We start from the raw sequence: 27,705 nt of genomic DNA on the forward strand, positions 1-27,705 counted from the left end.
TTTAAACACATGCTAACTGGCTTCTTTGTTTGAACAGCCATTCTCATACTGAGCTTGTGATCTTTGGAAACTAAAGCTCTCCTATCAGGTCACCATTCCTAACTTGTCTCAGTTCTTGCCGATTTTTTTTTTCCTTCTACTTTTTTATGGTGGTAAAATATAGAAACATAATTTACTATCTCAACCATTTTTCAGTTCTGATTTCTATAGGCTATCATTCATAGGTAAAACAAAACACACTTTTTAAATTAAATTTCATTTTTCCTCAAATAATAAACTTGCTGATTTATGTTTTCAGACATTTTCTTCAATTTCTGTCCAGCTCTCTTCTACTCCCTGGAAATGAAGTTAAGGTAGCTCACTGGCCCTGGCCGGTGTGGCTCAGTTAGTTGCAGTGTCTTCCCATGCACCGAAAGGTTGCTGGTTTGATTTCTGGTCAGGGGACATACCTAGGTTGTGGGTTCAATCCTGGTGGGGGACGGACAAGTACAGCAGGCAACAGATCAATGTTTCTCTTATTCATCGATGTTTCATTCTTCTCTCTCTCCTTCCCCCTCTGTAAAATCAGTAAAACATATCCTCAGGTGAAGATGAAATAAATAAACAAACAAACAGATAAACAGCTTACTGTTTGGTTAATTCTGCAGGGAAATTGCCAAGAAAAAAGAAAGACTTCTTGGACTCTTCTGTTAAGTCAGGGATACGTGGGTGTGTGGGTGTCAGAATTTGTTTTGCTCCATTTTGTTGTCATTGCTTTTTCCAAATAATAACTATATTCATGTGCATTTATGTTCCTGTAGGAAAACACATGCAGCATTTCAGCATGGACACTCAGCACAGAGCGAAACGGGAGCTTGTGTGTGAAAGGAGGCAGGTGATGGAGAACGCAGTCCGTGGAGTTAGCTTTACAAGTCAAGTTTTTAAAAAATTAAAAACAAAACACTTACAGGGCATCAGAGTAGCCCTTTCCCCTTTTCTCCAAAACCCAGCCATAAAAGGCCTCACCCTTCAAAAGCCCAGGAAGAAGTAGGAACACACCTCCCCATTTCCAGCCACGGAACTGTAATTGGGGTCATAAATATCTTCAAGATTGGGAAGCAGCTGAAACTATTGTGTATTTAGTAACGGAGCGGTGGGGACAGTGGTAAACTGAAGACTCCGCACCTGAAAACCTTCAAATTTAAAGAAAAAAAAAGAAATGCCAACCAAACAAAACACATCAAGTAAACTCAGCTGTGGTTCCAACAGTTTGCTCCCCGGCACTTACAGGATCCATGTTTCCGATGCAGCTCTCACGGCCAGGGGAGGGACTCCAGTAGAATACGACTTGATGGGGATCTAAGGAACTGGACAAGAGGCTCCAGGGAGGGATAACAAATAAGGCCACCGTGTTGGTCATGCCCTGTCACTTCCTTCCCATCTGCTGAAAGCCTCAAGAATTAGTCAAGCTACTCCTACCTTTAGTAATGCATCTTTTGCTTCCGTCTAGGGCTTTTCGCCAGCCAAATGAGAAACAGTAATCTCACAGCATTTACCCTACTCTCTAGGCCTTAAAGCAAGCACGGAACAACTTTTGTGATTTTTCTCACAGCTTTACTTTTTATAAAGATAAAATGTGACATGCAGTGGAGCACTGCACAGTATAAAAAAGAAGGAAATCCCATCATTTGCAACAACATGGATAGACCTTGAGGTCACTGTGCGAGGTGAAATGAATCAGACAAATAAAGACAGATACTGTGTGATCTCACTTATATGTCAAATCCTAAAAAACCCAGACTCGTGGAAGCAGAGGTCAGATTTGTGTTTGCCAAAGGGGAGAGGAGGGGACTGGGTACGAAAAGATATAAACTTGCAGTTATAAGATAAATAAGTTCTGAGATGTAATATACAGCATGGCAACTATAGTTAATAATGCTGTATTGTATATCTGAAAATTGCTAAGAGAATAGACTTAAAAGTTCTCATCAGAAGGAAAAAATCTGTAACTATGTGAGTTTGAGCGGTGTTAACTAAACTTACCACGGTGATCATCTCACATCTCATATTTGATAAAGCATATATCAAATCCCTATGTTGTATACCTAAAATGAATGCAGTGTTATATGTTATATGTCAGCTATGTCTCAATAAAATTGGGGGGAAATGCGACTTTCACAATGTATATGTATATAAAATCACCACAATGCATACTTTCTATATCTTACAATTTTACTTGTCAATTATACCTCAACGAAGCTGAAAAACAAATAAATGAATAAAAATGTGACTTAAAAGATGGCTTACTACATACCTAGTTTGTTTGTTTCTCTCATTCTTCTGCTTCAACTAGGAGAAAAGATAGAGATGGCACAGGTGATACGGGAAGGCTTATGTGGTCAAACGCATGGTGATGCGGCTCATGGAGGCATGGGGGCAGAGTCTCCGGGTCGGCAGCAGGGTGGGGCAAAAGGTACATTTCGGGAGATGATGGGGAAATTCCAACAGTGGGGTTGAGAAGACGAGGGTAGGAAAGGGAATGGGGCCGCCTCGGTGGTTTACAGGCTTACTTTTCCCTGCCTCTCTTCAACGTTTTCCCTCGTGTTTCCACAGAATCCACATTAAAAGATAGAGAAGAAGCAATATATGGGATGATTTTTGAAAAAGCAATCGGAAAAGAAAGGGTGAAAAGATGCGAGGCCGGAGTAGGTAAGAGGGAAGGGGACAGCCTGGGCCCGAGGACTGTCCGCGTGGGATCCTGATGAATGGGAGAGCCCGTCCTCTGCTTGGGCCGACACCCAGTGCAGTGGGTTCAGCCGAGCTAATCCCTCGCGGTCTCTCGCCTGTATTCGTGGTGGGCACTCAGTAAACATCGGAGCAGTACTTCCCCCAAAACATCAATGGCTGGGCACCCCTTTAGCAACGGTTTCTTCCTTCCACCTGTCTTAATAGCATAGTTCAGTTGTCATGTGATTCTAGACTCAACTGAGAGCAACATTTGAAATATTTACTTGGTTTCAAACACAAGTATGTGTGTGTGTGTTCTGGCTGGTTTATGTTACTAAAGTTAAGCAGAAAACCCTTCTGTATTCCTTCAAAAAACAACAGTTAAATAATGAAATTAACTGAAAGGCAAAAACTCTGTTAATCAATGAACAAATGAATCACAAAAAAAAAAGAGAGACAGAGAGGGAGAGAGTCAGAGAGAAATAGAGAGCAGAAGTTGTTTTGTAGGATTCATTTTTTTTAAACTAACCAAAACATACTGAGTGGAACCTGTGACCTTCCCTTTTTCAACAAGGAAAAAGGAAGTCAACATCTCAGATTAACAATTTTGCTTGGAAGCCTCTCTGAACAATTTTTAACTCGGTTGGCACAAATGTTTTCTGCCAATTAAAATTGTGCAATATTCTCACAAATGAAAACACTCTTGGCAACTATATCTCCTTGAGAAAAATAAAATTGAGAGTTGATTTATTTAAGTGCTTAATTTAAGAATATCTTAAGTAGGTATAATAACTAATTATTTATTTTTAAAATATTATAAACATTCTAAGTTACTATTTTGGGGCACTGGGAACAAAATCCCAGGAATTTCTTCATTATCAAAATAAAACATGTAAAATAGTACCTAATAGTTCACTACATAATAATTTTCCAAGTCTGAGAATTTCTAAAAATTATTCAAGCCATTTCCTGTTGATCCATCTACTACAAATTGGTCTTTTTATCTGCTACAAGACCAAGGCATTGGAAACACAACCCAGAAGCATCAGAATGATTTAGGTAATAAAATTTAATCACCAAGTGGCTATGTAAATAAAACAAAGGACAAAGCATATAAAAACAGATCATTCACATAAGAAGAAACACAAATGGACAATAACAATTTGAAAAAAGATAGCATAACTCATTTTGAAGAGCTTGAGGCTCTCGACTCAGACCACCTAGAGTCAAGTCTAGGCTATCACTTCCCAGCTGTGTGACCTTGGAAAAGTCACTGATCTCTTTATGCCTTTTCATCTCCTAGTAAAGATGATCAGATATTCTACCTCACAGGAATACTTTCAGAAGTGAAGGAAGCAATCCATTTATGAAATTGAGCAAACAAATTGCCTTTGCAAATGCACTCAATAACTGTTAGCTATTATTACTATTATAAAAAAAAAACAGACTCAACCTCATTAGCAATCAGGAAGCTTACAAATTAAAATAAGATTTTATTTTACTACATTATGATGGAAACATTTCAAAAGGGGATTGATAGCAGCCAATGTTAGCAAGAGAGGGGAAAAAGTGGTGCACACATATACAATTAGTGGGAGTACATATCAATTCTGTTCTCTCTGGATGGCAATTCAATGTGAAGGAGGGACATGGGTTGTAGGAGAGAAGAGAGGTAACATATACATATGCAGTGCTCCCAAACTCATCTTACTAGAGGACATTGCTTCATCATCATCATCGTTTGTTACACTCTGTTCCTTGCAAGGCATTTACCGGAAGTTGTTCATTTAGCTGTTGTTTTTGACAAAACAAGATCAAAAGAAACTGAGTACACATAGATATCCATATTTGTGCGAGTGCTCTTTTCTAACCCAATTAATTACAAACAACACTTCTATTTCAGTTACTCTGTAGATCTTTAAATTGAATCTCTATTTAATAAAAGAACCGTGTGATATCTATTGGTTCTTTATTGTAAACAGTCTTTGATGTATAAATACTTCATCTACACTTTTTTTCTCTCTTTTTCTTCTTTTTCTATTGAGAAATGTTCCCAAGACTTTATTCTTCTAACCTGAACCAGGCTGATTTCATACATTATGGTGACAAAATCCCCTTGGCTACAACTAAAAAAAATAAAACTAAAATTATAAATTGTTAAGGAGTAGCTGTGGTGTAACAGTAAGAAAACTAATCTAGTCAAGTAGCCTGAGTTGTAGCATTTTGAGACCTCAGGCAAGTCTCTTGACCTAGCTGAGACTCAATTTTCTCATTTGTAAAGCATAAGAATGCTATGATTTGCTAAAATCATTATATGGGGGAAAATATCACCTCAAATTTGTTTTGTTAATTTTGAAACAACTTTCTCCTCTCAGTTTCTAAGGCAATAGAGGCTAAGACCTTGTAGGGCCTCCCTTGATACCATCCAACTCTAAGAAGGGCAAGAATTTCACTGAACCAGTGCTGAAATGGGATCTTCCAGTTTTCAATATTATCATCACTGTGGGGAAGGTTAGGAAGGAAGAGAGGGTTGAGAGAGGGGAGAGAGGAAGATTTTTAAAGGGGATCAAAGTTCTTTCCCTCCATTGGGTCATTACAGGAAGAAACAAAGGGACCATAAATCAAGCCAGAGGGATCAGTTCTCTCTTTCATGGCCCCCGGAAGAATAAAATCAAGAGAGACCTAAGAGAAACAATGGGATGAAAGAAACCTGGGAATGCAAGATGGAAGAAAGCTTGGGCCTAAATCTACTCTAGACCTTCATCTAGTATAAACATAATCCCTCAAATAAATAAATAGATAGATAGATAAATAAATACATAAAATCCCTCAGATCTTGGATCTGGGTGACATGGAATGAAGCCTGAGCCGGTGCAGCAGTTGAGAATTTCCTGTCTTATTTGTGATGTTCTAAGCATGGTTCCAAGTGAATCTAAGGGCACTTGAAATTTTAGGATTAAGGATTTGGCTCTAACTTGCTCAGTAAAAAGGTTCAAGCTTTGAAGTCACACAAGCTCTGGAACTGGCCTCCTCCTCACTTCCTCCTTCCAACACACACACATACCATTCACAAGACTGACTTTCCTGCGATGATCTTTAACTCCTCAATCTCAGTGTAGGTTAGGGCTCTGGAGGCAATGTCCAGAGGCCTGGTCTTTCATTACTTGAGACCTCCAGGCATAGGACAACCTGTTCTAGCAGAGTATGGGGCATTAGGGACAGAGCTTTGAGAATTATTTTTACCTCCATGATCAGTATCACCTTTCTGGTGACTCTGTGTATAATTAGGGTCCCCAAAAGGACACTCCCTCTGAGAAGTCTTGTTTCTTTGGGGGCATCAAATGTGTCTATAAAGATCATTAAGTTTCTAAAGGCTTATTTCTCAAACCAGGAAGTCCTGCAAGCAACTCAAAGTGAATAATTCCGAATCTCTGCATTCCTAAAGACTTATTCTGGGGAACCCTCGGGAAGAGTATGGCAAGTACAGGGAGTGCACACTCGGATCATTAAAAGTGATGAATATCCACCATTACTTGCTGTCGCTGGTTGATGCAATCTGAGGGCATGTCCCAAAACTATAAATGATGTTATTTAGAAATTAGTTAGCTAACACAGAACAGTATGACTTTTCTATGTGTTAAGATCCAGAAGTGGTGATGCCCAATTTGATGTCAACAGGGCAGTTAGCTGTGGGCAAATTAATGAAAAAGCAAAAGTCCTCATTTACCTCCTCCAAACATCATTTACTCTACACTCTGTCTCTTTGACCCTTCAGCACACAAATCCCTTTTCATGCCTCTCTTGGGCTGGATACTCCTGTGTAGTGTCCTCCTCTGACTGGCTCACCCCAAACACTGCTGATTACCTAGCTCCTTACTCCATACTAACTTCTAATCAAAGCTCGGCTTCTCATATATTCTAAGCTTAATAGACTAATTTTTTAGCTTAAGAATTGTTTATTACTAAGAAGTTAAAGTCTGTTAAGCATTATTACTCATTGGTTCATTAGGTTATTAAACTCTAATATATTAACAACAAATTCATGAGGTCCACAATATTTTTCCACAATACCCTTTGCCAGAGTTAGTGACGAAGCAATCTTCAGCAGCACCCCCACTTCAAATGCCTCAAGCAAAGGTTCTGTCATGCATCAAGACACAGTACCACATTAAGGACACACAGAAGGTCACCATGAAATGATACCTTGAACTCACCCTTTCCCCCAGTATTAGCAAACGAAATGTTTTACAGATGGAATGAAGAATCACAGAATGACATCACAACCTGCATTTTTTCTTCTCTATCGGCAAACCTTTGGTGGCCCAGTCTTTTGTTTCAGAACACCTGTAACTATAATTAGCAGAGGGGATGAAGGTGCTACACCAGGAAAAGAGAGGATTAATCTGGATACCCAGACTTTGGTCATATGGTAATTTTAGAGGATGGTCATAAAAGAGGTTTCGATGGCTAACTCATTTGGAAAGGAAAGTGGAAAAATATTCAGGGTAAAAGCCCTGTTTGGAAATAAAGAGTGCATTTGACCAAGAATGCATTATTTATTATATCTCTTGAGAATCCAAGTACAGTAATAGTGACTAGAAGGTATGAGGTTTGATGGAAGCAAATAAGGTTTTTGAGTGAATTACCCCTTGAATTTTAACAAACTCCAACCCCTTTTCAGGATAAAGACACATGGGAAAAAAAATAAATGGGAACTTCCTCAACCTGATAAAGGGCATCAATGAAAAACATGTAGCTAATATCATACATAACAACAGAGACTAGATGCCTTCCCCCTACGATCAGGACAAAGACAAAAACGACCTCTTTCACCATGTACAGTCAACATTGTACTGGAGGGTCAAGCCAGGACAATTAGGCAAGAAAAAATAAAAGACATGCAGATTGGGAAGGAAGAAGTGAAACTCTATTCACAGATGACATAATACTGTATATAGAAAATCATAATGAATTCACTAAAACACTATTCAAAGTAGAAAATGAATTCAACAAGGTTGCAGAATACAAGGTCAATATACAAAAAATCAATTGGATTTCCAAACACTAGGAAGGAATAATCTGAGGATAATAATAATAATACAATTCCATCCACAAAAGCACAAAATAAGAAAATATTTAGTAATAAATTTTACAAAAGAAGTGCAAAACTTAGGAATCTACAAAATGTTGAAAAGAAATTTTAAAAGATCCAAATAAATGGAAACAATCCATGATTATGGATTTGAAGACTTAATATTGTTAAGATGGCAATACTCCCCAAGTTGATTTATAGCTTCAAGATAATGCCAATGAGAATCACAATGGGTTTCTTTGCAGGAATTGACAAATTAATTCTAAAATTCCTATGAAATTACATGGGACCCAAAATAGACAAAACAATCTTGAAAAAGAACAAAGTAGGAAGACTTACACTACCTGATTTCAAAACTTACAACAAAGCAATGGCAATCAAGACTGTGTGACACTGGAAAAAGAATAGATATAGTATATTCATGAATTGGAATAGAATTTAGAGTCAAGAAATTAAATCATGTGTCATGGCCAACTGATTTTCAATAAGGGTACCAAGGCCATCTAATGGGAAGTCTTTCAACAGATGGTGCTGAAATCACCGAATAGCCCATGCAAAAGATTGAAGCTGGACCTTTCCCCACACCACATACAAAAATTAACTCAAAATGGATCAAGTACATAATTGTAAGAGCTAAAACTATGAAACTTGTAGAAAAAACCACAAAAGGGTAAATTCCATGACCTTAGATTTGGCAAAAGATTCTTGGATATGACATCAAAAGCACAAGCAACCAAAGGAAAAACAAATCAGTTTAACTTCATCAAAATTGGAAATATTTGTGCTTCAAAGGATACCACTGAGAAAATGAAAATAAACAACCCTCAAAATGGGAAAAATATTTGCAAATCATGTATCTGATACCGAACTTGTATCCCAAATATACAAAGAACTTCTACAACTCAATAATAATAGAACCACCCAATTTGAAAAATGGGCAAAGATTTTGCATAGATATTTCTCCAAGGAAGATATAAAATGGCTAATTAATGCCCTGGCCAGCTAGCTCAGCTGGTCAGAGCATCATCCTGATACACTCTTTTAGGTTGTGGGTTCAATCCCTGGTCAGGGTGCATACAAGAATCAACCAGTGAGCACTGGCTGGTGTGGCTCAGTTGGTTGAGTGTCCTCTCCCACACCAAAAAGACTGTGGGTTTGATTCCCAGTCAGGGCACATACTTAGGTTGCAGGCTTGATCCCCGGTCGGGGCACATATGGAAAGCAATCAACTGATGTTCTCTCTCACATTGTTTCTTTCTTTCTCTCTTCCTTCCCCTCTCTCTAAAATCATAAGCATATCCTTGGGTGAGGATTTTTTTTTAAAATGAATGAACGCACCAATGAGTGGAGTGGAACAACAAATTGATGTCTTTCTATTTCTCTCTCTCTCTGTCTCTCCCCCCTTCCTCTCTCTAAAATCAATAAACATATTTTTAAAAATTTAATCTTAAAAAAATTCTTTTAAAAAAATGGCTAATCAATGAATAAAAAGATGTTTAACACCATTAGTCACCTGGAAAATGTTATTAAAATCACAATGAGATAGGAGGTTAGAATCAAAAGCCAGATAATAACACATGTTGATACGGATGTAAAGAAATCAGAACCCTCATACACCGCCAGTAAAAATGAAAAACGGTGTCTAGTAGTTCCTCAAACATTTACACAGAGTTACCATATAATCAAGCAATTCTACTCCTTGTATATACTCGAAAGAATTGAAAATAGGTATTCAAATAGTTGCACACAAATGCTTAAGCAGTACTGTTCACCACAGGCAAAAGGAAGAAATGACCCACATGTCCATCAAATGATGAACAGATAAGCAAAATGTGATCTATCCATATAACAGATACATTACTCACCCATAGTAAGTAATGACCTGCTGGTGCATGCTACAACATGAATGGGCCTGAACACATTTTGCTAAGTAATAGAAGCCAGTCACAGAAGACTACATATTATATTATTCCATTTATGTGACATACCCAGAATTTAAAAATCTAGAGAGATAAAAATAGATTCGTGGTTGTCTAGGGCTGGAGAGGAAGTGAAGGGAAATGGGTAAGGAGGGTAATAGCTAAAGTGAATGGCGTTTCTTTTTGAGGTGATGAAATGCTCTAAAATTGATTGTGATCGTAACATATTTATGAATATTAAAACGCATTGAATTGTATGTTTTAATGGCTGAATTGTACAGTATGTGAATGACATCTCAATGAAGTCGCTTTTAAAAAAGCATTGCTCTAGTTTGAAAACCAAAAGTTACTGGCTCCAAACACAGAAGAAAATAATTAAATGTCTATAAAGAAATGTTATGTTTATTTCATTGATCATTAAGTTTAATGTTAAGAACAATTTAATTATCCTCAACAGCAATTTGTAAGTTAGATTGTCTCATTTTAAAATAATTCTCTTGTAAGCACGATGATTCTTTACAAATCAGAGCTAAACATAAATAATTTCAAAAACAAAACTATAAAAAGCATTTACATTCTGTTCACTGCACAGAAATTACATTTAATGGGACATGTGGGTACATTTAAGTGTGTTTGATATGATGTAAGGCAGTATTTCGTAAAGTAAGTGTTGGAGGCTTAGTTTTAAAATGTCCTGCTCTTACCATGCCTTTCCCCACGGGCAAATGCCCAGACTGTTTGTGAGTAAAAAAGCCTTACGAGTTTCAGTTTCCTTCGTCTTGACTCAACATGTTTTGGTTTCCAGGGACTCTGAGCTCCAGCTTTCCCCTCCAGGTTTTGAACACTAGTTATCTGCCATCTTTCACACTGAGGCTTATACTTTCAGGTAAAAAATGAGGAAACTGTGAACAGATAAACCACTGAGAAATTAGTTCATTTTCATGCAAATGTCTTTAATGAGAGAAAATGTCTTTGTGTCCAGAAAGAAGGTCTAAAATGCCAATCTAAGAACGCCTGAAATGAAATGGGCGTAGAATATAAAATTATTCCTCCTTGAGATAAAATTATAGCTAGTTGGTATTTAAATTTATTTAAATTCAGCCAATTGTTAAGATAGAAAGAGCAGAGAAACTCTGGAAACAGAATATCCTACGTTTGGATTCCTTGTCTCATTTACTGGTTGTGTGTGTTTTTGTGTGTGTGTGTGTTTTAATAAATCTTTATTGATTTCAGAGAGAGGAAGGGAGAGGGAGAGACAGAGATAAAAACATCAATGATAAGAGTCATCGATGGGCTGCCTCCTAGATGCTCCCTACTGGGGATCGAGCCCGAAACCTGGGCATGTGCCCTGACTGGGAATCGAACCATGATCTCCTGGATCATAGGTCGATGCTTAACCACTGAGCCATGCTGGCTGGGCTGGTTGTGTGATCTTGAACAAGTTGCCCAAGTTCAGTTCTCTGTATAAAAGAGGATAATAAATTATACATACATCATAACATTATATGGGGGGAAAGACTATGCAGCAGTAGGCACTGAAAAAACTTCTCATAATATTCTGGAATATGAATATAAAATAGCAGTATCAGTAATGGCACCATTGAGTCATTCAAGAAATGTCACTTGATTCCTAGTAATTAAGAGGATTTATTCTGTTTGTTCTAAATACCAGAGGTAGATTAGACACTACTGATAAACCACAATGACATCTCCCCTAGTCCCTCCTACTCTCTAATCTTTTATATCTAATGAAATAGTTCCAGTATAGTTAGTTCCCTGAGCAAATTAAGAACAGACTTGAGAGCAGGGCAATCACTGGAGTACAAGTGCTAGGCCCTCAAGTTTGCTGATAGTAGAATAACTCTGGTCATTCCTTCCTCTCTGGTATAGCACTGGATCTGCAAACTGCCTTATGTCACAGGGACATTGTGAAGAATTAAAGACCTAATAGAAACTCGTAAGATGATTGCAGGTAATCAATACCTATTGAATTAATGAATGGATAAGTAAAGCAGAAAAAAACTAAAGGAAGGAGCAAAGAAAAGACAAAGTCATCTTCAGTTGTATGATTCAGAAAAAGCAACTTGAGTAAAGTCAAGAAACATGTTAATAGAATGGTTAAACCTAAATGTTTACATATGTCTGATGTGATTTTGTTTCTCTCTCAACTTACATTTCTTTCTATTCCTCACTGTCCTTCACAAATGAACCCTTACAAAACTGTGCTGGACCATTCATGCAAGGGCACATGCTTAGTGATAGAAATTTTCTAATGGGATGTGGTGAGGAAGTTAGATTCTGACCTCTCCATACACCTTCTCTGGACCATTCAAAGTTCAGCTTGAAAGAGGTGGAGTCAGGGAAAAGCTGGGGCTTGATCTAGTTAAGTCAATTTCTACAGCAGTCTGGGAATGGACCATGTGGAAAAGGAAGTGACTGGCTTGTTTATTTTCATTGATATTTTCCTACATGCAAAAATAAGGTCTATATATTTCCTACTGGTGGAAGAAGGAATCAGGTAAAAATTTGAAGGTGTCTTTAAAACAATTCTAAAATCTTGCCCATCTTTCCAGAAAACCTCCTGAAAGCTTTTGAGATAATGCTGACACCTGTAAGTAACCAATCCAGAAAAAAAAAAAAAAAAAGATGAGTACAATTTTACTAGGTCCCAAGGCCCAGAGTCGCACTCAGAGAAATATCTCCAAGGAGGCCCCATCCCATCTTTGGTCCACACTGATCACTGCAGAGATGCCCCTGTGCTGACTCATGATGACTGCATGTTGGTGCCAGAAAGGACAAACCTTTACTAACCTGGGATCCTGCCTCCTTCGTGTGCGAGTAGTCATCTTCTTGCAATCTTGCTATCTTACCTCTCCCACATACCAAGGCAATACCTTCGAATGGGGCCCAAGTTCCCCCTACTTACAGACTTACCCGCCTCTGTCCCTCCAGTTCTCCCTGCCTCTCACTATGTGAGCCTCTTCCCCTCCACTACAGTGTATACACATGCCACATAACAAGGTTTCAGTCAACATCGGACCCCACATATGACAATGATTCCGTGAGATTATAACGCCTAGTGTATCGTAGCCATCCTGTTGTGGCACAATGCGTTACTCACGTGTGTGTGGTGACGCTGGTGTAAACAAACCTACTGCACTGTCAGCTGTATAAAAGTATAGCACATACAATTATGCACAGCATATAATACTTGATAAGAAGTCACTATGTTACTGTACTATACTTTTATTTTTGAGCAACATTCCCAGCAGATCTGGTGGCCTCACAGTGTGCCTTTAAAGAGCAACGGACTTCCAGCTTTCAGAAAACATCCACTCACCTACTGCTGTCCACCCGTGGCTCCCCCATCCCAATGCGACTCTTAAATTCTCTATTTCAGTGAACCCATGCCCACTGGTTGTCTCGAGATCCAACTTAGGTAGTCTTAGATTTGTTTTTCTTTTTCCCCCCAGTTTGGCCCAGTGGTTAGAGCCTCGGCCAGTGGACTGAAGGTCCCAGGTTTGCTTCCAGCCACGGGCTCGTATCTCGGCTGCAGGCTCGATCTCCAGCCTCGGTCAGGGCGTGTGAGGGAGGCAGCCAATTGATATGTCTCTCTCACATCAATGTTTCTCTCTCTCTCTCCCCCCTTTCCACTCTCTCTGAAAAGCAATGGGAAAAATATCCTCGGGTGAGGGTTTAAAAAAAAAAAAAGAAGAAGAATATACTATACTTTTTATCATTAGAGGGTATTCTTTCTACTTATAAAAAAAAGTTGCCTGTAAACGTGTGCCCTGTTATACTGGCAGCAGTAACATATCATGTTTACTGCATCTCTTGATTGCATCATTTTCTCTTGGGCTTGATTAAATCTCCTGCTGTTTAAAATGTTTAGATATACAAATGTCAGAGCATCACAATTGCCTAAAGTATTCGGTGCAGTAATACGCTGTAGAGGTCTGTAGCCTGGGAGCACTAGGCTACACCATCTAGCCTAGGTGTACAGGAGGCTATATCTCTAGGTCTGTGTAAGTGCACTCTGTGGTGGTCACATAATGATGAAATGGCCTAATGATGCATTTCACAGAACGTACTCAAGGGATGCATAACTGCACTGCCTTCCAGAGATACGAGCCTTCTGAAAACAAAGGCCTTCGAAATTAACTTTACCTTATTTTTTTTACTTACTAGAAAATTTAAAATTACATTTATGGCTTGCATTTTTACATTTCCGTTGAACAATACCATCTATATATAGTTTATTAAAGGGTCTCCAGCAAAAATGAGCCGCAGATGCCCACACCAACAACCCAATCATTTTGATTCAATATCGTCACATACTGGAAATATTAAATTAGGAACAGTGATAGAAATTAGAGAGAGGTTTTTTTAGATGGAGTTTGGTATAGATTGAAATTTGTGCCTACTGTTCTAGGGACAGAAAATTTAGATTGGGGGAAAGACAGCTCTTTAGTAAAATACATTTTTATGGGCCTTTAGGGGATACAAATAAAGGAGAAAGTGGGAATTGAGGTGCTTGAGACAATGAAAAAGAAGTGTGCTCCATTTTTCTTGTTGGTATGTGTTATCTCCTCAGAGATTATGACAATGTTGTCTAGGTTTTGTTTCTTCTTGAGAAAGCTTGAGACAGAGCAGGTGGGGGCCCTGGACCCTGAGGGAAGGCAGGAGTAAAGGGACATCCATCTGGGGAAAATTAGTCAAGCCCTGGACCATAGTGGCAAAGCAGAGGAAAGGACAGAGATGGCCTTCCAAGGAGTCCCTTAGCTAGGGCATGCCTAATGGACTCTAGGAGATATGGCACCTCATACTTCATCTAGGTTTGTGTAAGGAGATTTTTGAAAGTAGAGAACCATTCATGTTCCTCATGGTGACTCTTACTGTGAACTGTGCTTAGGCATAATTCCTAGTTACTGATAAAACACAAAAATATGGGAAATATCTTTTCTTTTTATTCCTAAATGCTCCAATATATTGGACAGCAACTTTTAAGCCATCCAAACAGTCAGCATTTTCCCTAGAACAGCTCTGAGTATAGGACGAAATATCTGTTGTATCCTAAGACAGTGTTAACTAGTTTGCTGACTGCAGACATATGACTTTTCAAATACTACCAAGTGGTATTAAATTTTAATGCAATATATACCTAAACTTCAGGCAGTGAAATCCCCATTATTGCTTTTTCGGGGCACTTTCATTCTACTTAATCCAGGGATTACAGAAGACATGCTCCAGGATTAAATGAGATTATAAAGACTCTCCTTCTTCATCATATACTTGGGCTCTTTTCCTTCACTGAATTGCTTATTCAAATGTCCATAATTTTCACCAAATTGCTTATTCAAAAGAATTAGAAAACAAAGACTTTTAAATAGGTTATGTCTGATTTAAGTAGTAGAAAGCTCAGCACTCAATCTGCTCTTCCTCCCTGGACCAGTTCTTTCCTTTCTGTTTTTCCCATATATTCAGTCTCCATCCGAAACTTTCTGTTTCTATAAGAATCCAGGATTTTAAAAACCAAGCCAGGAACACCAGCACGCCTTCAGCTTCCCATTCCACCATATCTCTTTCCTGAGGAATGCTCCAAAGAAACTAACTGCTTGCATGAGGGAATGGGGGGAAAAATCCCTAGGAGCAAAAAATGGTCAATATTTCCAAACTATTTATTCCGTGGAAGGCACCTTATTTTACATATAGCATCTTAGTTCATCCTTAAACAACTCAAATGTTGTTTATTGTATTGTTAAATGGTGTAAATGCTATTACTATCCTCATTTTAGAGTGAAGAGAACTGAGGCTTGGTAGGTTAGCTTTATCATAAAGCAGCCTCTGAGATAACCTCCTGATATTCACACCCTTGGGTCATTCCCTCCCCACCCTCTGACCCCCCAAGTGTGGGTTCACCCTGGCAATTTGATTCTAACAAAGGAATACGGCAGAAATAATGAGACATGACTTCTGAAATTAGGCTGTGCCCTCCCTCACTTGCTCACTCTCAGGGACACCAGCCACCATATGTGAGCTGCTCCAGGGAGAGGTCCACATCAGTGGCAGGTAAGTGATGACTCCAGTCAACAGTGAGGACCCGAGGCCTAATAAAAACCATGTGAGTGAGCCCAGAAGGCACCCTCTCCAGTTGGGCCTTGAGATGACTGAAGCCCTGGCCAACACTTTGATTATGGCCTTGGGAGACACCCTGAGCCAGAGGACTGGGCTAGGCTGTACCCAATTCATGACTCTCAGGAAATGTGAGATAGCAAGCATTGCTTTAAGCACTAAGCTTTAGAGTAATTAACTAATGCATTTAAACTTAGGTGATTTGGCTCAGGACATCCTATTTCCCAACTGCCTGGGTAGTGCTGAGATTCCACCACACAGCACACACCAAAATCACCTCCTTCTCTTGTTCCAAAGAAAGATTCCTTGTTTTCTTGAACTACAAGGTCATTATTGATAATTCGTTTTGGATTATGACTCAGAAATATCCATTCTTAGTACCACTTCATTTATTTCTCTTCGTTTCTCTACTTTTTCTTCTTTCATGGCTATTAAGCTCCCTTTTTTGCTCCTTTTTACTCTTAGATCCCATTTTCCTCTTCATTTCCACTTTCTCCTGTTAACTGTTTTCTCCTGCTTCTGCTTTCACTTACAGAAAAAGGCCCGATTTGCCTTCTGGAAACTTAACATTTGTCTGAAAAGAACAGCTTTCTGGAAACATCATCAGAAAGAAAAACACAGGTGGGGGGTGGTGCAAGAGAACCCTCTTTTTTAGTGGGTTTCTTGTTTTTGTTCCCACCCATCTCCCATATCAAAACATCCCCTGTGGCACTTAAAAACTGTTGGCCACCCCAATTAAAGTGTTTTCATAGAAACTGTCAGAAATAGTTCCAAGCACACTTTTAAATTATTACATGTGGGTTACATAAGCAGTGGAGACTCGTTAAAACGTTCAGAATATGATACGAATTGAGTCACACAACAGTGGGTCAGGGCTTCAGCTTTTCAGTGTGACTAACACGATCAGCCGAGATTTAGGGACCCTGGTCCAAAACAAAGCTTAAAGAAAATCAACTAAAGAATATATTTTGTGCCTTCCAGGAACCTATACTCCTAGTTTTAAATATATACATATGGCTACAATTACTTTGTATTTGGATTGACTGTGCTTTCAAGTAGCTGTAACAGAACCAATCGCATTAGAAATTAGATATGGGATCCAAAGGTAATTCTTTATTTGATTTAAATTAATTAAAGAGCCCTACCCACTGGACCCTGTGGAAGAAAAAACAAACAAACAAGAAAAAACAAAAAAATGTTAAGCCACTTCTCTAAACCCAAATGACTTAACCTCTTTCTGCATTTCTCATAATAACTCAAATGGCATGTTAGGTGAGACAGTTCTTCCTAGAACTCTGCAGACATTTAGCATCCTGTGTCCCCTCTTCATCCCTACCTCCTTCCTCTAAAAATGGAAGTAACAGATTAATGACAACACCTTAACCACCCTTACACATTTCCAAACACCCCCTTGCAGGTTATTACTGCTGTCCCTCTAAAAAACAAACAAACGAACAAACAAAAAAACCTAAGTAATGCTCAGGTATTTAGGCAAACTTCTAATGTGCTGGATCCATCCCCACCCACCTCTTCTCTAAAAGGACATCTGAGCTTTAAAAGGAAAAGTGACCAGTGAAGATTCTTAAATCAGCACAGTGTTCTCAGGTCCTCTGGTCTCCAAGGAAATGGTCATTACTCAGCTGACTGCCCTTCCCAGCTAAAGTCAACAGCTGGTGTCATTCATGAGCTGGTCATCACATATAAAGTCAACCCTGTTGCTACGTGATTAAATGAGAATTATTCTCAAATGTGACACTGAGAATAACCTTGTTGCACAACTGATTTATCCAATTATAGAGGAAATATTGTTTTTTGATAGAAAGTTATATTGCTATGAGAGTAAGGACATTCAGTAAAATAATTTGTTTCTCAATTCTTAGGTATCTGTGAGAATTGCATTCTAAAGGCAGAAGATTTGAAATAGCTTCAGAAGAAAAAGAAAGGGCTCTCTTATATATCTACAAAGACACAGAACATTAAAATACCAAAAATATTCTGAATAAATTACCACATTGAAATTTCAACAGTTTATTAAGTTCTCTGTGATTAATTCTTATTTTGCTAGGCCTTGGATGAGGCAGTTAGCTTTGATGACCTATGTCTGCTTTTTCCCAGAAAAGAGCCCTGGAAATCTTGACATGCTCCACTAGTCCTTTCTAGAAGTTCCCCAAACAATGTCATCCTAGATGATGGTACCCAAGACTTTGTTCTTTTAAAACAAATTTCTAATAAAGTACAGTTTGGAAACTAAATAATTATATTAGTTTCAAGCGTAAAACATAACGATTCGACATTTATATGCCTTACAATGTGATCACCACAATAAGTCTAGTAGCGGTCACCATGCAAAATTATTATATTGACTACATTCCCTGCACTATATACTACATCCTTGTTGCTTATTTACTTTGTAACTGGAAGTCTGTACCTCTTATTCCCTTCACCTTTTTCACCCATCCCCCCACCAACCTCCACTCTAGCAACCGTCAGTTTGTTTTCTGTCTCTATGCGAACAGGACTATATCAAACTAAAAAGCTTCTGCACAGTGAAAGAAACTATCAACAAAATAAAGAGACAACCGAGTGAATAGGAGAAGATATTTGCAAATGGTTTATCCAATAAGGGGTTAATATCCAAAATCTATAAGGAACTCATATAACTCAAAATCAAAAAACAAACAATTCAATTTAAAAAATAGGCAGAGGACCTAAACAGACATTTCTCCAAAAAGGACATACAGATGGCCAATAGACATATGAAAAAATGCTCAATGTCACTAGTCAACAGGGAAATGTAAATCAAAACCACAAGATATCACCTTGGACCTGTCAGAATGGCTATTATAAAAAAAAAATCAACAAAAAGCCCAGCCAGCATGGCTCAGTGGTTGAGCGTTAACCCTTAAACCAGGAGGTCATGGTTCGATTCCCGGTCAGGGCACATGCCTGGGTTTTGGGCTCAATCCCCAGTAGGGGGCCTGCGGGAGGGAGCCAATCAATGACTCTCATCATTGATGTTTCTATCTCTCTTCCCCTCTCCCTTCCTCTCTCTGAAATAATAAAAAAATTAAAAATCAACAAATAACAAGTGTTGGGAAGGATCTGAAAAAGGGAAACCCTTCTGCACTGTTGGTGGGATTGTAAATTGGTACAGACACTATGGAAGACAATATGAAGGTTGCTCAACAAATTAAAAACAGAACTACCATAAGACCCAGCAATTTCACTTCTAACTATATACCAAAAAAAAAGAAAAAACTCTAATTATAAAGATATATATGTACCCCTATGCTTATTGCAGCATTATTTATAATAAGATATGGAAGCAACTTAGGCGTACAAACATAGATGAATGGATGAAGATGTGGTATATATGTACAATGAAATATTACTCTGCAACCAAAAAAAGGACTGTTCTTTGAAATACCCATAGTTCAGAAATGTACCCTAGTGCAGTCTTTTCCAAAGGGTTCTAAGACTGTTTTTTGCTGAAGACACAATCACTAGCCTGTTGTCTAAACTAGTCTCAGGCAAGCTTCAGAGAGAAGCAGAAGCCTGCTTAATAATGAGACTGAATTGCTGTGGTCAATTTATTACAACACCAATAATATCAGAATAAAAAATTCCCTATTAGATATCCCATAAAAGTTTAATCAGTGTTTCCCATGAACTAAGAACCTATTATAGACCGTGAGGGCAGTGACAAATGTCCAGGGCCTTCTTTTAAAATCTATAATTTCTGAAATTTTAAAATGAACTTAACCTAGGGAAGGCTCTGATCTGAATTCTTCCCATGCTATCCTTACAATAGTGGTGAGGTAATTAAGAAATCTGCAGTATACCACACAAACCTAACTTTTTCTGGCATCTCTCTAGTGTTAATACCTATTGTGGCAGATATAGAAATGCACCCTTCAGATGTTTAGACTTTCCTTTAAGAAAGGACTTGCGGCCTCCAGCTATTAACTCCTTCAGGTTGGCCTCAGCTTTTGAGCTCAGGACATGATCTTCTTGGAGTGGCCTCAGCTAACAACCAAGATGTGCTACAAGGCCAAGACTTTTGCCCAGCGCAAGACCCTTCTAATAGGTAATCCTCACGCTGGACCCTTCTGCTGGGCTTTCAGACACTGTCAGATCTGCATTGTAGTCTAACTATTCCTGCCCAATCTTGCTTCCTGCCTTTTCCTTTCACAGGTTCTCCCCAGGAAGCTTTTTTATGCTTCTGTCTCTACCTCTGTTTACTTCTCAGAGGATCCAACTGGTACCAGGAATGACCCCAAAAAGTGGTAAATTGGGATTTTGAGACTGGATCCCTCACTGCCTGACTGGTATTAAAAAAAAAAAAAAAAAGCCCATCCCAGACAAATCAACTACATTGGGACCTTCCCATCCCGAAAGGGGCAGCAGTTCCATCTCATGGAAATAGGTCACTTATTTTGGGTATGCATTTGCATTTCCTACCTACCATTTTTCATCCAGCTGAGTGGCCAAGCAAGATGTGCTACAAGGGCCGAGACTTTTGCCCAGTGCAAAACCCTTCTAATAAGTAATCCTCATGCTGGACCTTTCTGTCGGGCTTTCATTTTGTAAGCCCAACCACAGACATAGAATAGAACACAATATAGCATCTGACTGGGAAAAAACACTTCACAGCAAAGGTGATGCAGGAGGAAACCTGTGACCACAGGTTCCACTGGTTGTATCGCATGCTCCATGTCCCAGAAGCTGCCGGACTAACAGAGCACTGGAATGGCCTGCTAAGGGGGAAGTTCAAGAACCTGCTAGAAAATAATACTCAGCAGGAACGAGGTGCTGTTCCCCAGGGTGCAGTAGACCCTGATATGGCTCAGAGTCCCCAGTAGGAACAATATATGGGTCCAGGGAACAAGCGATTAAAACAGGAATAGCCCAATTTACCCTCATTCTCAATGACCTACTTGAGGACATAGTGTTTCCCGTTCCTACAACTCCAAGCTTTGTGGAAGCAGAAGTTCCAGTCCCCAAAGGCGATATGGTCTCGCTAGGGGACACAGCAAGACTCCCACTGAACTCAGCTTCACGGGCTGCCTAGCACTGTGGACTTCCTGAACTCCGCGATCCACGCGGGCATCTCGTCGTGCCACCTTGCCCAGCAGTGACTGTGCATGGGCAAACGCAGCAACACCTGTCTGAGAAGGAGATTACTACCAGGCACTCAGATGTCTCAGGAACCAGGGTTTTCACACCACCCCTTTAATCTGAGACCAGCAGAGGGCGAGGGGAATTTAGAATGAACAGTGGAGGAGAGGGGCAATGAGTGCAGCTGTGGCTCACAGATGGGGCCTGTAGTTTGCCCACTAACTTCTCTCCTCTCCGTTTGTCTCCAGGAAGAGGCCCCCTGGGACCCGGCGGCACTCTCCCTGGCTGTGTACAGAGAGTGAATCTACGCGGTGCAAGGGGTGGACTGGGACAGGCACAGAGACTGCTGCTCAGAAACCTCTTCAGCAAAAGGCCCTTTTCCATACCTGGGAGGCGTGTCCTTGGATGACAGTCTTCAGCTGTTAGCACTTTGGAGTCCACCTCAGGTCTGGAGGAGGCCGCATTCCCTTGGGGAGGCTCCGGCCAGCGACCGACCAAGGCTGTGCTGCAGAGGCTACCAGTGCACCCGGGCGGGCCTCCCCCCTGCCCCATCGTTTCCTCCCTTCTCCTCCCCTTTCCCCCTTCCTAACTCCAGCACACCGTTTGCTTACAGAAGGACCTAAAATAGAGGCATCATCTTCTCTACAGAATTAGCTTCTCATGACTTCACTTTGTTTGTGGTCCATTCCTCTCCCATTCACTTGGTCTTGGAGTCTTTTCATCTGGTAGGCATGGAACCCTTGGTAATATTTTTGCTTAGGTTCTCCGTCTAGTTATTGAAAAAGTCTTTAATAACGTGTCTGCTCTTTTTAAGATGTTCACGGGCAGTAACTACTAGGATCTGCTTTTTGCAATTGCGAAGAAATAGTTTTAAAGTATTTGGTTTTGCTACGTCCAAACCCTACCAGGTTTCCCACCAGCCGCCCAAACGTACTCGCTGGCGCTTATCCAGAACTACAATTCCCGTCGTACATTGCGGTCTTCACAGCCTAAAAACTACAATTGCTTACGTCATTTCCACCCTCGCAGGCGGTGGATGCTGGACTTTGTAGTTTATGTCCATTTCTCTTTTGCCGCCGTCTGGGGAAGGAGGAAGCGTGACCAGATCGACTACCCTGAATGTGGTATTATGATACGTTTTTAAAAATAAGTTACTAGGATAACGTATCAAAGCCAATGTAGCGTCAGGTTTTTATGTATTTCACGTTCCGCTTTTCTCCTACTTCGGTGCCCGGGAAGGGGAAGTGACGTACTTCCGGTGTAATGGCGGCGCGGTGGAGTTCCAGGTAATTATCTAACTCCGTAGACTAGCCACAGGCAGCGAACCGGAGTGGGGGTGGTGGGTTGCCGGACCGGGCGGGGAGTGAAGGGGGCCCAGGAGCGGTTGCGGGGTCGCGGGTGCGGCCGTCAGCAGCGCCGGGGGGCGCGTGGCTGTCTTCCCGCCGCGCGCGGGCCGCGAGGCGGGCGGCGGAGGCTGAGCGGGTGGGGAAGGGGCGGCGGCGAGCTCCCCGCCGGGTCTTTGTGGCGGAAACCCGGCGCTAGCCCTGCTGCTCTCTCCTTCCCTGTGGGGTGCGTTTCGGGCTCGAATCCCTTAGAGCTCGAGTCGCTGGGGCGCGGGGCCCCTTTCTCTCGGGCCGCAGGCCATGGGAATGGAATTAATGTAGTTAATTAAAAAATAGTGAAAGTTCCACTCCCGTCCTTATCGCCGGCGTGGCTTCCCTGTGCCTGCTGCTCTAGCATGTCGTTTCTTCATACATTTGCCCCGTGAGTAATGATTCTTCCCAGGGGTTAGTCTCGGGGCTCTTTGTTCCTCAGGACGTGTCGCACGGCCTCGGTCACCCTCCTTCCTGCCGTGAGTCGATCACCCCCCTGAACGGGATCGCTCCCCGATTTGGCTGTTCAGTGGCCGCTTCTCCATTGAGGGCAGGGTCCTACAATACCCTTGCATATAGTAGTTAATTTCACTGAGGCCAGCTGCAACACCGCTTTAACCTGCTTTCACTTAATCCTCACAATTTTTTGAGATAAATAAAGAAGGAAAAAAACTGGGGGAAAGACTATTTCAGAGGCAAGACTTTGTTGATGGAAAGTGTGGTAAGAATTCCCTTGGCATTTTTAGGTGTCCGGACTCAGACTCGGGCTTCAGAAGACCGGTTTACCCGCCCCCTCTTTAACTTCAGACTTTGGTTTTAGGATTGTCTGTGAACTGCAAAGTTAACCTCAGTTACCACCCGGCTATGGAAAAGCAGATTTAGAATTGGCACTAAAGGTGTGATTTTGATGAAAAGAAGCGGCGTTTCAGGCAGCCTCTGCAGGAGGAGGAGACGCTTGTGTTGGTGCTGGGTGTGGAGTAGTAAGCCGGAGATTCAGTGTTGCTTCAGCACGGACGGAGTCTCCCGCTCCGGGCAGATTACCTAACATCTTTAGTCTCAGCAGCCTCAGCTGAAAATTGTGATTAATAGTAATACCTGCCTCTGTGGGTTGTTTTGAGGATGGAGAAAAAGACTGCATCTAAGGAAGGCATTGTGCACAGTGCCTGGCATACAGTTTTAGCTACAATGTCATTGGTACTACTGTAACATAGTTGATGAATTCTGTCTCAGTTCTTGTTCTTTGGTTCTGAATGTTGCCCTTCCACATTTATGTGCCCAGGTCACTTCTGTGGAACCTTTCCCACCCCATTTGGCTGGGGCTCTGATACTTCAGAGACCAAGAACATAGGCCCAGTGATTCTGAAAATTTGCTTGGAACTTGTTAGTAATGTAAATTATTGAGCTTTATCCCAGTCCTGTTGAATTAGAAATTGGGGTTGGGGGGGGGGTGGAGGGGGCTTTTCAGTGTCTTTTTTACCAAACCATCCATGTTATTCTCATGCCAGTTTGAGAGCCACTGTTCTAGCCCATCTCCTAGGGATCTGTTATGGTCTACCCGCACCCCAAGAATCAGGTTTGCTGCCTTCCTTGCTTCAAAGTATTTCATCTGTGGCCAGCTAGTATAGCCCTGTTATGCCACCTGTCCTTCCCCACTTTGGATAGTTTAGTTCCTATCACTTCTGGAATTCTGACACTTCCTAGACTACTTAACTGTCTTCCTTAAAGCAGCCTTAGCTATATATTAGTTTTCCCAGCTTTTGGATTGTGCAATCCTCCCTAGTAATTGTGCATTGCCAAGTGGCCTACAGTCGCTGTTGTACCTGAGACCACCTAAGACAGTACACAGTGACACATGTATTTATAAAAGCACATGCCTTAATTCGAACATTTATTGCCCACTTGTATTTAGTATGAATTTTGTACTACCTGGTGTATCCCTAACTTGGTATAAGTCATGGCTAGCCTAGGGCTAGTTCAAGAAAAAAGTGGTTATTGGTAATAGAGCTAATCCCATTGGTGACTTTGAGGGTTTCCTTGTTGCATTTCTCTACTTTTCTGTTCAAGTCTGAGAATCCTAGCATGTGAGGGTAATGGAACAAAAAAGGCCTCTGGTATAGTACTTTCAGCAAACTTCCAGACTTACTAAACCTATAGCCTAAATATTTTATCTTGGTATGTGCAGTTCCCAAGTGGACATTGGAAGAGACATTTCAGTGCCTACAACAAAGTGCAAACTTTCAAAGCATTTTCTTCAAAAATAATACATCAGGAGGAAGCAATGGATTAAAGCAAACCTTTGCCATTTGTAGCCAAGCTAATAAGTCTTTCCCACTGAAGAAATACCAAAAAGGTGATATGGGCTGCTTTGGCCCCAGGGACATAATGGGCTCCTGTCATACAGAATAGGTTAGCTAATGGGAATGAGAGACCCTGTGGAGATTTATGTTTAACTTGGCTTGGAGCCTGACTCATAAATGAATTAGGCTAGACAGAGTTCAGCACTTCTACCTAAAAAGTTACCTTGACTGTCCTTCCCTGAATTCATTTATTAGGACAGCTTTTTATCAGGACAGCTGCTGGTAGGAGCCTCTGTAGTGGAATGTAATGTGTGTGTCTAGGGACTACTTCATAAATCTCTGGAGGTCACCACTTCCAAGTTTTCTTAGAATGGGGTTTACTAGATGGCTCTTGAATCAAATACTTAGAAAGCCCACTTTCAAAGCTGTGCTGTGAGAGTTGGCAGAATATATCCAGCCCATATACTTAATTGGACAAGCTGAGGAACAAAATTTTGGGGAGGGAGAACTAAGTTGTGTGACTGAAGGCATACAGCACGCTCAGTAATTAGACTTGTTCCTGTAAGTTAAAATAACAGTATTTGAGGGTCCAGTTTCCTCTTGCAGTACCATAAAAGGAACTGGTTTTTGTTTTGGTTTTTCACCTCAATAGGGAGATTTATTCAAGCTGCTCATCAGGTTAATCTGGGGTGAACACAGATAGCGGATGGCACCTAGTAGTGCTGTGTTGCCGTTGATGACAGCTTGGGGGTTCCTAGAAGTAGGGGTTGATAGGTGGGACAAGGCTGCTGTGGTATTCCTTGGTAAAGTTGTCAAAATACTATTACAGGGAGTTCTATGTAGGAAAAAATAGGAATAATCATTAAAAGTCCACACACCCTCTTTTATATTTAATTTTAGAATTGGAACCTGTTAAGTGGCAGGCACTGTCCTAGGTTCTGAATATATAGCAGTGACCAAGAACTTCACATATCCAGTGTTCTCCTAACAAGGTCATTTATGCTTTAGCTTCATGGATATCTTGTGTTCCATCTCATTTCTGTTTAATCTTCTGTATGCATCCTGTACTCTACTCAAACAACTGGGAATCCCCTAAATTCTTTTATGTCTCTTGAGTCTTTACACATCCATTTCCTTAATGACCTTTTCCCCTTTTTCATCTGGGGAATGACCTTCTCCCCCTTTCCTACTTGTCCTTCAAGATTCAGGTTCAAGATTCTCTTTTTTCTTTATGCCCCAGACCCACTTACTTGGTTGCCCTTCCTCTCCCAGTAGTATTGTGTTTGTAACATTGCTATAACACATAGACTGTTCTTCTCTGCTTGAGGAAAGGAACTTTGATATCTCAGATCTCAGTGCTTTTTGTGGAGCTTAAGTCATACATTATCTTACTATACACATACGCTGCCTTTAACCCTCTATGCTTAATTTGTTTCCAAATAATAGGGGGTAAAGTAAAAAAGAAAAAGACCATGAGCACACTGCTCTTTCTCTTAAGCTTATCCTTTCTCATTCTTATACTTTTCTGAAGCACTTAATAGAAGTATCAGTTATGGCCCCAGCCTCATCATTTTTTTAGTTTTGTTTTCCTGTTTGAGCAGGACAAAATTTTCAATTTTTATGACCTCACAAAGGAGACTCTTCTGCACAAATACAAATTTTAACACAGAATGAAAAAGGAAGTAAGTGATTGGAAACACTAGAGCTGTTTCTTTACTACAAGGCATATATTAAGTAAAGTGGTGAGGATTATGGTATATGTTTGAAATTTAAGATTTTGTCTCTTCCTTGTTATGAAAATGGGTATAAATTTAGCTTAATACTAGACCAAGAAAACCCTTATAAATAATATTTGTTCACTGAATGAGATGCTGGGACTAACGAGGAAAGTTAAATCTTTTTGCCACGTAATTGAGGTAATGGAGCTGTGAACCAAGGGAAGACAAGGTGGATTTAGGAGGATGTGAATACAAGTGATTGAGGGTTTAATAACAGTAGAGATGTCCCTTGGGATTTATTTTTATTCAGTAACTAGAGGGACTGCTACTGAAAAATTCTTTTCTATAAGAGAAAAATATATGGAAATAGTTGATACAGTAGACATTGAGACAAAATTTCCATTTTATAAACTTAGAAGGAAATTTGGAAAGTGTGGAATAATACTGAATATATTATAGTGGAATGTGCTTTTCATTTAAGACCTGGGTTTCCCTTTGGGCAGCTTTGCAGGTATTTAAAGGATCCTTTTGCCCTGCATGGGTGAAATACAGTGGAGCCTTACCTGTTAGTGGTATAAGTATATAATTTATATTTTTAGAGGCAAGTTGCTCAAGTTTTTAGAGCCAAGAGATAAAGACCTTGTGAGAAATCTTGTTAGAGATCTCAAAAACAATTTGCCTTCTTCTAAAATGAAATGAAGGTTGTCTCATTATGGGATGTTTCCTAAACGGAGGCTTCCCCCTACCTATCTCCTATAAGGTAGAATCAGTAGGATTTGGAGACTGACTGGGAGTGAGGAAAGGGAAATTTTACTTGGCTAGCTTTGTAGGTAACATCTTAGAGGAAGAGCTAGTTTGAAGAGAAGGAAATGATGAGTTCCAATTTGGACTTAACTAGTTCAGGGGACCTTTGGACACCCACATGGAGGTTTCCTGTAGGCATTTGGACATAAGGATTTTGAACTCTGCAGAGAAGATTGGGCTGGAATAAAAGTGATTCTTGTAAATGTTAGTTGAAGGGGGGGTTAGAGATGGTCTTCCAGAGGGAATATGGAGAAAAGATAAGGACTGTTTGTTTAGTAAATTTGTATTGAGAGCTTGCGATGTTGGGAATGTGGCAATGAGCAAAAGAAAATCCACGAGCAAAGATTAACCTCTACGGAACAGTAAATGTTAGACAGAGTAATAGAGACAGGAGGAAAACTAGGTGAACCCAGTGTCTCTGTAAGCTGAGAAGTGAGAACTTCAGGAAGAGGGGGTAGCAGTACCAAATTCTAAAGCAATGTCAGATGAAAGAAAGAAATAGTCCCTGGATTTAGTAACCTTGGTAAGTACTTTGGAGTAGTGGGA

General features: G+C 40.3%; 1 protein-coding gene across 3 annotated transcripts in view; it reads left to right on the forward strand.

Moving 5' to 3' along the window:
- Positions 1-22,183: 22,183 nt before the first annotated feature.
- CWC22 (CWC22 spliceosome associated protein) overlaps positions 22,184-27,705 on the forward strand; it is a 48,364-nt gene continuing 42,842 nt past the window's right edge. For 2 of the 3 annotated variants that reach the window (XM_087819736.1, XM_087819737.1), the window contains exon 1: positions 25,487-27,682. The gene's annotated coding sequence lies outside the window, so the exon portion shown is untranslated. Of the gene's footprint in view, positions 22,254-25,486; positions 27,683-27,705 lie in introns of those variants that run through there. The other variant, XM_016211096.2, reaches the window with a different exon arrangement.

Source organism: Miniopterus natalensis, chromosome 8 (assembly GCF_054644295.1).
Source record: "Miniopterus natalensis isolate mMinNat1 chromosome 8, mMinNat1.hap1, whole genome shotgun sequence".
Lineage (NCBI taxonomy): Eukaryota > Metazoa > Chordata > Mammalia > Chiroptera > Miniopteridae > Miniopterus > Miniopterus natalensis.